At 39.7% G+C, this 12296-nt stretch overlaps 1 pseudogene; it reads right to left on the reverse strand.

Moving 5' to 3' along the window:
* Positions 1–306: 306 nt before the first annotated feature.
* Positions 307–1589, reverse strand: LOC108634832 (annotated as a pseudogene).
* Positions 1590–12296: the final 10707 nt, after the last annotated feature.

Consider the following 12296-nt stretch of genomic DNA (forward strand, 5'->3'; position numbering starts at 1 on the left):
GATGGTTCAGAATCAGTTGTGTACACAGTAATGGATGCCACTTCCACCAATCCTGGTTGAAGGGGATCCAGTGATACCTGAATAACAACTTTTGTTTCAGGAGGTAATCCTTCTAGCTGCTTAGGCTTCTTAAACATTTGATGACACTGGGTCTTGTGCTCCCTTTTCTCTTTGAAAGTTAAAAACTGTAGCCAACATTTGGAACACTGGTGAAAACTCTTTTCCCAGTGCCCTCTATAATGACGCCTCTATGGTGTTGCAGTTTAAAAAATTTTGAGACAAAACGGGCAAAGTAAATCCTTAGTGTTACCATGGTATGCTCTGAAATGTGCATCCTCATCTGCAAAAAATGGTGATCTGTAACTGCAAACCTGGCACACATAGGGCATTTCACCAGGCTTATGATTGTCTTTCATGTGCTGTAAAAGAACCTGATCTGTCTCAAAGGACAATTCACAGATTTCACAAACAGCGGCAGGCTCCTGGGGAGTGTGGACACTTTCAATGTGACACTGCAGCTGGAAGGGCGTAGGAAACTGGCGGAGGCAGTGCTGGCAGGTGGTGTGGTTTTTCCAGGTGTCACCTCTCTGCCTCTCAAGTTCCAAATAATGCTTCATGTGATTCATAAACTTGACATTCTTTTAGAACTTTCAAGCAGCTGAGGCATTTAAAGGCAGTGTGCATCTTTGGTTCTGGCTGCCCAATTCCTATATGCTCTCCGTAGTAGAAGTCATGAAGTAAAACAATCAGACTTCCTTCTGTGGGATCAACAATTTTGTTTTGACTTGCTAAACTTGGAAAATCAGTTTTTGTCAGTCCATCTTCCCCTAAAGGTCTTACAAGCTTGCAATGAACATTGTCCTTTGGAAAAGGTGTTGGACAAGGTTCTCCATTCTGAACATGGCTTTGTGAGGTATGAATATTGTCTGCTGTACTTTGCTGAGTAGTCACTGTATGAAAAATACCTGAAGGGGACAAAGCTAAAGAATGTTCCCCTATAATGCCATCTCTGAGTTTAGGCCTTTTGGGATTTCTGCTATTTGTTTCAGAAGTGGAAAGTCACTTTGATACATGAGCACTTTTATTCATATCTCCTACAGAAACGGCTGTTTCTACTGGATGCTGCAATGAACTTGTGAAGGTAATCAAAGGAGACCATAACTCTGAAAAGCTATTAGATACTATTTGTGGTGAAATACTTTTATAATCAGCTTTAGACAAAGGCTCAATAATAATAGGACTATCTGTTGATATTGATTCAGAGTCAGAAAATGGCAAGATATTCTTTGCTTCTGATGTAGGAGTCACATAACTAACAGATGAAATTTGTGAGCATTATTTTTCCTGAAGTGAACATGCCTTTTTCTCCTTGAACAAGAACCTGGAGTAACACTGTTCAGTATGTTTGAAACGACTGGTTTTGAAGTTGAGGTCATCCCAACAAAGATCACCACAGCATCTTCATTTACATGTTCCACTCCAACCAAGATCAGTTCAGCATCTTCATCATCTACTTGTTTGGTTTCCCCCTCACTTTTCTGTGATTCTGCCTCTTGTCCTTCTTCACATAACATACATGGTGGTTCCATATTTTAAATGCGTTTTTATTCTTGGAGGATTTAGCCACAAGTCCCAGTGCTTCATTTATGCAAACTGTCACCTAAGTATAAACATACTATGTATTAGTTAAGTACAGAAAAATGTGCTTTTTGATTATCTCCAAAACTCTAGGGTAGTTATAAACACCCTTATCTTACAGATAAAGACACTGAGCATCAAAGAGACTAAATGGCAGTTGAAACACCTATGACTACAAGTCTACATGACTCTAGAATCATAGCTTTGTCCCATGTTGACTTTAATCTTTTCTATGTATAAAATAAAGAAAAAAAAATACTGATCACTAGGTGAAATCACATGTAAAGGACGAGTATTTTTACAAAAGCACTATTGTGTGTTTAGAAACATGGACTTTGGAGTGGAAGAAGATTAAGTTGTAATTCTGAGTTAACCACACCCCAGCTGCATTTTTTGGGCAAATTTATAACCTTTAAACGTGTTTCTGTAACTTAAACACGAACATGCTTATTTCTTAGACTTAAGATTAACATCTTTTTAAAAAGCATCAGTTATTAAATGGCATCTTGTTTTGTAGTAAAATTGGAAGAAAACCTGTCATAAATGCACATTACAATTGATTCACAAATACTATTTCATAAATGTTAATACAGAAAATAGGTAGTAAATTCAAAGTATAAAGTATCTATACATAGTTAACAGAGAGCATAATTCAATGTCAAGCACTTAACACAGGTCTAGCAAATTGAGAATGAACTCTCTTGATAATCTCACCCCAATTCCACACTGATATATCCTAAATTTCTCCCTCTAATCCTGGCTAAACTTAAATTCAACAATGCTTCATCCTTCACTCCACAGGTCTCTTCCCCAAATAGCAGGCAAAGTGATACCAGTATTTCTCTAACAAAATATCAGACAGAAACATCACACACACACACAACCGATATCCCTTTGAATGCAGGTGAAAGCGTCCTCAACAAAACACTGACAAACAAAATCTAACAACATTTGAAAAAGATTATATACCATGATCACTTGGGATTTATGGAGATATGCAAACTTGGTTCATTATATGGAAATCAATCAACATTATGCTATTTTAATACAATAAAGGACAAAAAACACATCTGCCTGCAGAAAAAGCATTTTCCTGAATCTAGCACCTTTCCATAATAGTGGTTAAAAATAAAACAAACAAACAAACAAACAAAAAAACAATAACTAAGAACAGAAGAAAACTTCTTCAATCAAAGGATACCTGTAAAAGACCCACAGCTAACATCATACTTAATAATGAAACCCTGAAAGTTTTCCCTCTAAGATTGGGAACAACACAAGGAAGTCTATTCCACACTTTGGCTCAATATTATACTGGCGGTTCTATAACCAGAGCAATCAGGGAAGAAAAAAGGAATTGTTGTTGTTGAAAACAAAACAAAACAAAAAGAAACAAACAAAAAAACAGCCTTCAGAATGGAAAGGAAACAGAGTATATTACTATGTACAAAATATATACTTTTGTATATAGAATATTCTGAAGAAAATCACAAGTATTAGAATTAATAAAAAGCTTGCAGAATACAAGATAAATATTTTAAAAATCAATCAATCACAGTTCTATATAGTAGAAACAAATATTCTTAAAATGAAATTAAGTAAACACTTAGATCCACACTAGCGTTAAAAAGAATACTTAGGAAGTCAGAAAGAGAAAGACAAATATCATATGATATCACTTACATGCTGAATCTAAAATATAACACATAAAGTTATCTATGAAACAGAAACAGACTCATAGATATAGAGAGCAGACTATGTGATTACCAAGAGGGAAAGTGTGGGACAGGCATAGATTGGGAGCTGGTGATCAGCAGACACAAACTATAATATTAATGTATAGAATAGATAAACAAGATCGTACTGTATAGCCCAAGGAACTATATTCATAATTTGTGATAAACAATAATGGAAAAGGATATGAAAAAAGTGTGTGTATGTGTGTGTGTACATATGAAGGAAAGGAAAGGTAAAGGGAAGGAAAGGAAAGGGCAACTGTTGGCAAGCACGTACAGAAACTGGATCCTTGTGTGTTATGGATAGATTTTAAAATGGGGCAACTGCTACAGAAAACAGTACAAAGGCTCCTCGAAAAATTAAAAGTAGAATTACCACATGATTCAGCAATTCCACTTCTGGATATAAATTCAAAAGAAGTTAACATGGGGTCTTGAGATATTTGCACAGCCATGCTCACAGCAGCACTAGTCACAACAACTAAGAGGTGGAAGCATCTAAATGTCCATCAAATGTGATATATACATACAATGAAACATTATTTAACCACATAAAGGAAATTCTATCACATGCTACAACATGCATGTTCCTTTAAGACATCAAGCAAATGAAATAAGCCAATCATAAAAAAGACAAAAGCCGTATGTTTCCGCTTATATTAAATATCTAATATAGTCAATCAATAGAAAGGACTTATATGAAATATCTAATATAGTCAATCAATAGAAAGGAAACAAGGAACAATGGAGTCCAGGGTCTAGGGAAACAGGGAAGAAAAGAGGAGTTGTTATGTAATGGGACAGGTGATGGGTATAGACTTTCAATTTTGCAAGATGAAAAGGTGTAGATAGCTGTTTCATAACAATGTAATAAGGAATCCCCTGGTAGTTCAGGGGTTAGGACTCCATGATTTCCTATCAGGGCCCTGGGTATAATCCTCAACCAGGGAACTGTCATTCAAGCTGCAGAGCACAGCTAAAACAATGACAATAAAAACAAAATAACACTATGACTGTGTGTGTGTGTGTTTGTCACTCAGTCGTGTCCGAATTTTTGCATCCTCATGGACTGAAGCCCACCAGGCTCCTTTTTCCATGGGGTTCTCCAGGCAAGAATACTGGAGTGGGTTGCCATTTCTTTCTCCAAGAAGGCTGATGAAAGTGTGTGAAATACTTAGCATGCAAAAATGGTTAAAATGGTAAAAACTTAAGGTAGATTTTTTTACAAAAATTAAAAAAAAAAGCATTTAACAATTAGGAAAACTAAAATTTGAATAGAAATTTCACCAAAGATAATATACAAATGGCCAACAACCACTGGAAAATACTGCTTGACATGATTGAAAGTGAAAGAAAGTGAAGTCGCTCAGTTGTATCCAACTCTTTGTGACTGCATGGACTGTAGCCTATCAAGCTCCTCCATCCATGGGATTTTCCAGGCAAGAGAGCTGGAGTGGATTGCCATTTCCTTCTCCAGGGAATTTTCCCAAACCAGGAATTGAACCCAGGTCTCCTGCATTATGGGCAGACGCTTTACCTGCTGAGCCACCAGCAAAGCCCCTAGCAAAATGTAAATCAGTCTCAGTGAGATACTACTCCACACACATTAAGTTGGATATAATAAAAAAGGAGAATTATAGCAAGTGCTGCAGAGGATGGGGAGAAAAGGAATCATCATATATTGTTGATATAATTACTTTAAAATGGTACAGGTCAGTACCTCAAAAATTAAATATAGAGTAGCCATATGATCCAGCAATTTCACTCTTTTGTATATATCCATAAAAACTGAAAATGTTAAGTCCATGCAAAACCTGTTTACAGTAACATTACGTACAGTAGCCACAAAGAATACACCATCCAAATATTATTCATTAATTGATGAATGGATAAATAAACTGTGGTATTTGCTCACAATGGACTACATGGAAGCCATATACCATATTCAGCCACTAAAAAAAAAAAATGCACTGCTATACAGCCATGAAATGGATGAATCTTGAAAATACACTAACTATGGGACTTCCCTGGAGATCCAGTGTTTAAGACTCTCCACACTTTCCATTCCTGGGCTGGGAACTAAGATACAACATGCCACATAGCCAAATAAATAAATATTTTAAAAGAAAATATGACATCTGAATAAAGCCAGACACAAAGGTCACACATTGTATGTGGAAGAACAGTAGGTAGAAGAGAAGCAGGAAAGAGAAGCATTCTGTAACCCAAATGAAACATTTTTTCCACCCCCAGGGAGGAAATGAACTACTCTGATAAAGGCTGACAATAAATTAAATAAAATAACAATTAAAAATGACCACTGAGTTAAACATTTGAAATTCATTGGTGACACTGGCAAGAGTAGATTTAAAGGAAAATGAGAGAACTGGAGATAACAAATTCTACAAGCTCTGCAGAAGTCTATAATAAGCAAATATGAAACAAAAGAAACAGAAGCAGGATGTGTCACCAAAAGATGGATTTTTAACAAGAGGTGACGTTATAGTCAGCCTGTTTGCTGATGGGAACCGTCCAGAGAAACAGAAAACTTAGTTCCGGACAAAGAAGACAGTTGCTAGAATATCACTGAATAAACAATTGAATAGATCTAGTACACATGAAGGAGAAGGCAATGACAACGCACACCAGTACTCTAGCCTGGAAAATCCCATGGACAGAAGAGCCTGGTAGGCCACAGTCCATGGAGTTTCAAAGAATTGGACACGACTGAGTGACTTCAGTTTCACTTTTCACTCTCATTCATTGGAGAAAGAAATGGTATCCCACTCCAGTGTTCTTGCCTGGAGAATCCCAGGAATGGGGGGGCCTGGTGGGCTACTGTCTATGGGATTCTATGGAGTTGGACAAGACTGAAGCGACTTAGCAGCAGCAGCAGCAGCAGCAGCAGCACACAAGAAATGTACACAAGCCAAATAATTCACTCACTGTATCAGAACTGAGATCATATGAAGAAAGCCTGGCATGGTAGATTAATGGGTATGGTAGCCAGGCTTTAAATGAATCAGCAGCCCTGTGTAGTTTTCTCTCAGTCTATCACAGGGTTGACCTGTGAGACTAAGCAAATATAGAAGTGAAGATGTGTAACATCTGAAAAAAGACTCTGCACTTTATCATGGGTGCAAGTGCTTTCCTGAATCACTCATTCTGGGAAAAAACAGCAGCCTCCACAAGAGCATCCACTTGGAGAGAACCACAGAAGGAGGAACTGAGGCTTCATGAGTACAGCCAAGTGAGAGAGCTTAGATTCAACAAGCCAAGTCTTCGGAGGTTGCCAAAGCAGATAAAAGCTTGACTACAACCTCAGGAGAGACCCTGAGGATAAACTACCCAACAGGATTCTAGACCAAGAGATAACAAGTGTAAGTTATTTCAAACTATTCAATTTTGAGATAATATGTGCAACACAAACATTTCAAGTTATAATATCATTCACATCATACTTACATTCAGAGGAGTTCTACAGATATGGCAACATTAAAAAAAAAAATCAAAGCACCTAAAAACAGGAGTTTACTGGCAGTCCAGTGGTTTGGTTAGGACTCAGCCCTCTCAGTGCCAGGATCCTGTGTTCAGGATCCTGAACCCTCATTGGGGAACTAATATCCTATGAAGCCACATGTTGTGACCAAAACAAAACATGCTGTGAAGTTCAAAGCTGTACCAGCAATAGATAACTGTACAACACAGCTGTAGGCACAAGTGTCTGGACATAGAGCTACTTATGATCTTGTTTACTTGCATGAAATAAACTCAGATGGTCCCCCACCCCCACCCAGTGGAGTTCAACTGCTTAATGAAATAAAGCCCTTACGGGTACAGAAATGAGCAAGTAATCCCATGTAAAGATGTTAAATCACAACACATTTTCTCTGAATGAACCACTTTATTTATTTATTCATTTGGCCATGCTGCTTGGCTTATGAGGTCCCAATTCCCTGACCAGAGACTGAATCCAGACTACTGCAGTGAAAGCCCAGAATCCAATTCATCAGGCCGCCAGGGAACTCCCACACCTTCATTGTTTTGCTTTTGTAGCTAAAACCTTAGTATATGTACATTGCCCCATTTTAGCCTCATCAAGTGGTAGGAGTCAGCCCTATATAGCTTAGAACCGATGGTGCTCTTACTTTTTCTCTTTTAAGAAGGCAAGAGAAAGCAAGCCACCAGCCTCCCTGCCTGTTTTTAAGGTTGCAACTCAGACAGCTGCAAACCTGAAACCATGATTGCCCTGAAGTCACCACCCATAATAAGGGTCAGCTAATCCCCAATCAGAATTTTCTCAAAAGCAACGTGTCATCCCATGAATGAAAGGAGAAAAATGGAAGGCAAGAAAGACACAACTTTGTTCCTTATTGTAAAGATGTCTGCCACCTTACCTCAGGGGCACACTGAAAACCTGAGCACTTGAGACATCCCAGGCCGGAAAAGGTCACATCTTGGGGGCAGGCAGAGGAAAAGTTCAGGGTGAGTCACCTGTTCAAGGAACGTTTTATCCCCCAGGCCTTACCAGGCCCTACCCTTTGGATGCTGACCAGGCATCTGACACTCAACCAGAGCAAGTGATTGAGCTCCTCTTCCCTGAGCTTCTTCCTCCCACCTCCTTTCTCTCAGTAACAAACAGACAAACAAATATCTCATCTGCCAACTTCCTGAACCAAATGTGTGAATCTCAGGGACCCCAGGGACAGGGGCAGCCCTGGAGTCTGAGGAGAGGCAGAGGAAGCAGGAAAACAACCAAAGTGCTGCGGCAGTGAAGAGGCCACTAAATCATTTTTTTTTTTTCCTGCGCCTGTCCGACTGTGCCTGGGTGCAGAACCAGTTTGGGTCCAAGTCACAAACCCACCATGAAGATTTGTGTGTATGTTTAAATAAATTAGGTTCCACAGTGCAGGAGTCCAGCTCCAGCAGCCAGGGTTTCAACCTGAAGGGGTGAGTGGTGTTGGTGAGAAAGGCAGCCTCTCAGTTTTCTTGGACTGCCTGTTTATTTTAAGGTTATGATTCTCTTTTATACTTTTACAAAAGCAGTAGGTCAGAGGTTTAATAACTTTAGTTTCCATTGACCCAGATTTATTTTTCTCCCAAAATCACTGTTGCCCCTCAAAAAGAGTTTGTTCCTCAGTGATTCTCTTATCTAAATTCTCTCATCTAATTTCTCTCATGTGTCCTTGTCAATACACAGTAACTCATGCTAATGTCTGGGCTGCACACCACATTCCTCAGTTTAATCTTATCTTTCTAAGTCCTGTTTGCCCCTAGTATCCTAAGCTCACTATTTCTCAGAAAGGGCTTTGAGCTATAAATATCTCTAAAGTCCCTAATCTCTATAAGCTATTGTAGAATATGCTAACATTACAGCATCCCTTAAATCTTTAGATTCTAACTATTTCAATTATTCCTAAGCTCTAAATTCAGCAAACTCCTTTGCCATAAACACTTTTCTCGCAAATAGGCTTCAGATAGGAATCCCTCCCATGGTCTCAAGCTGTGGTCTCTGTGCTCACCCTGGAACACTTTTTTTGTAAAAGTCCTTGAACAAATGTCAGTGATTAACTTTATGAATTATTCTTTTATCACAGCTGCAGAAGGCTTTATGCCTTCTCATGCTCCTCTCAAAAACAATAAGCCCCTTAATATTCTCTTCAGTCAATTCAGCGGAGGAAAGGAGAAAACAAGAAAGAATCACAAAGCCTAACTCCTTCATTCTGGGTTGTGCCTATGGAAAAAAGGGAGCTGTTTAGGGCTGTGCCTCCATTTGTCAGTAATTCCTAACTCAGCTCTCGAGACCACAGGAGACCTGGGTGGGGGCCAAGGGCCAGGGCCAGGGGCCTGACAGGTCCTTTCCCCAAGCTGGCTTGTCCCACCCCAGGGGCAGGAAGGCTGCTGGAGAGCAGTGCCCACCCAGACTATAGAGGGGAGTGGGTGAAAGGGGCCTGGGGCCTGTGGGCCTGGCTGCACACTCTCTCCTGAGGGCCTGTGGGCCCTCACATGCTGCCCCATCGAGCAAGGCCCCACACTAGTGGGGACCCAAGAAACCCTCCCCTTGGCCCTCAGGCACCTCTTTGGCCACACCATGCATCAGTCCTTACCGGTCCCCATTGGTGGCAGTACCAGAACTGTCAGCAGCTCACCTGCCCTTAGTGGGTCCCCAGGTTAAGCCTGAGGAGGTGAGCCTGAGGGGACTATGGTGCCACCACAGCTGCCCCTACAGGCGTGCCCACTGCCAACGATAATTGGCTGCCAGGTGTCGGCGCCTGGAATCTATTTGGCTGCGAGGCCAAGTTGGATGCATGCGTGTGTATTGGCACCTCTGGAGTCACCCGCTGGGGGCATGGTGAGGCTGAACCTGAATCTCAAGGGTCTTTGGTCTGTCAAGATTGCGCAGCTCACCAAAGGGGAAAAAAGGAAAAAAACAGACTGCACAGTCGCCAGAGCATAGGGCTGAGAATGGCCTCCATGTCTACCAGGGGAGACCAGTGATGGTGTCCAGCATTCATAGCCCTCAGGGGTGACCTGTCCCTTGCTTAAGGAATTTGACCATACGGGGGATCTTGAAACCCCGCCTCTTGGAATTCGATTTAGATCAATGCAGGGCAGCCTTTCCCTGTTTATACACAACATATAGAGAGCTGAGAATGAACTCTTCTTCTTCTTCTTCTTTCTCCTTCTCCTTCTCCTTCCTCTTCTTCTTCCTCTTCTCCTTCCTCTTCTTCCTCTTCTTCTTCTTCTTCTCCTTCTCCTCCTCCTCCTCCTTCCCCTCCTCCTTCTTCTTCTCCTTCTTCTCCTTCTTCTCCTTCTTCTCCTTCTCCTTCTTCTAATTTTAGAGCTGTATGCCTTTTAAAGACTAAGGAAAATCGAAAAGAATATTATATTCTGAAGTGAAAATTCTGTGAAATTCAATTTTTGGAATCCTTAAAGTTGGAACAATAATCAGTTCCTTTCAGTCTATGGCTGAAAACTTGATTAATCACCAAACATCATACTCGGAAAGCCCATAGTATTTCTTTTTTTGCCCTTTACAGAGGTTGTGTGTTTTTTTTTTTTTTAATGCCCTGTTCTTCTGGACGTCTCCTAGTAGTCATATGGGAGAATAAAGTTTTGGTTTTGTTTCAATATTCTTCTCTACTATGTTCATTTTCCAGTCTTTATTAATTTATTTCCTTCTTATCACTATAAGTTTGTTCTGTTGCTCATCTTCACAACTTTTTGAGATAATTATTTGTGAGTCTCATTTCTCTTATATCTAATGCTACAAATTTACCTTAATTTGTTGTTGTTGTTCAGTCCCTCAGTCATGTTTGACTCTTTGCAACCCCATGGACTGCATGCAGCACACCAGGCTTCCCTCTCCTTCACTGTCTCCTGGAGTTTGCTCAAACTCATGTCCATTGAGGTGATGATACTATCCAAACATCTCATCCTTTGCTACCCACTTCTCCTGCCCTAGCTGTTTCCCAGTATCACTGTCTTTTCCAATGAGTTGGCTTTTTACATCAGGTGGCCAAACTATTGGACCTTCAGCTTCAGCATCAGTCCTTCCAGTGAATGTTCAGAGTTGATTCCCCTTAGGATTGACTGGTTGGATCTTCTTGTCCAAGGGACTCTCAAGAGTATTCTCTAACACCACAGTTCAAAAACATCAATTCTTCAGCACTCAGCGTTCTTTCTGATTCAGTTTTCACATCCATATATGACTGCTGGAAAAATCATTGCTGTGAATGGATGGACTTTGTCAGCAAATAAGGTCTCTGCTTTTTAATATGCTGTCTCGGTTTGTCAAAGCTTTTCTTCCAAGGGGCAAATATGTTAAGTTCATGGCTGCAGTCACCATCCACAATCATTTTGTACCGAAGAAAACAAGATCTGTCACCGTTTCCATCGCTTCTCTGTACAAATTTAACTGTGTTCCATAGTTTTTGCTGAACAGTATGTTCATTATCATTCACTTCCAATTATGTCCTAATAGGTTTTCTTAAGACAAAGATTATATATTTTATGGGCTTCCCTGGTTGCTCAATTGGCAAAGAACTTTCCAGCCAATGCAGAAGACATAAGAGGCCCGGGTTCGATCCTGAGTCAGTAAGATCTCATGGAGAAAATAATGGCAATCTGCTCCGGTAGTCTTGTCTGAAAATTCCATGGAAATATATATGTATTAATATAGTTATTGATATTTTCCAAATGCATGACATTTTAAAAGATGTTTCTTTGCCAATACCTAATTATTGCCTTATGCTCAGATTATACAGTCTAAATATTATTGATCCTTTGTATTTGAAGATTTCCATTAAGTATACCATATTTTAGATTTCCATTCCAATGAAGTCAAAATGAAGTGGGTGTGATGTAGAGAAAATACTTGCAATGTCTAAAATGTATATATGTGAAATTACCTCCTTTAAGCCTCACAATTATTTCAGCATCTTTCAGCTTTAACTAAGTTCCAGGTTTTACTCAAATTTTATCAGTTTTTCCACAAATATTCTTTTCCAGTTTCATATTCCTATATAGGATAGTGAATTGCATGAGGATATATAGCAAAAAGCTACAGATACCTCCCTTAGCTTACTCTGGTCTGTAGCAATTTGTTAAACTTTCCTTCCTTTTCATGACTTTTGACAATTTTCAGGAGTCCTTCAGGGACAGGTATTTTGCAGAATGAATATCAATATGGGTTTTATATATTTCTCCTGGTTGCACTGGTGTTTATATATTTTTAGAACTATACCTCCAAGGCAGAATATCTTTCTCATCACTTCCCATCAAGGATTCATGCTATCAATATGACTTACCACTAGTTCCTCTGCTATAAATTACCTCCTCACCTCTGACATATTTTCTTTGGGAACAAGTCACTAAACCCAACCTACATTTAGGGAGGGTCATGGACTCTCATCTTGAGGA

The sequence above is a fragment of the Capra hircus genome, unplaced genomic scaffold (assembly GCF_001704415.2).
Source record: "Capra hircus breed San Clemente unplaced genomic scaffold, ASM170441v1, whole genome shotgun sequence".
NCBI lineage: Eukaryota > Metazoa > Chordata > Mammalia > Artiodactyla > Bovidae > Capra > Capra hircus.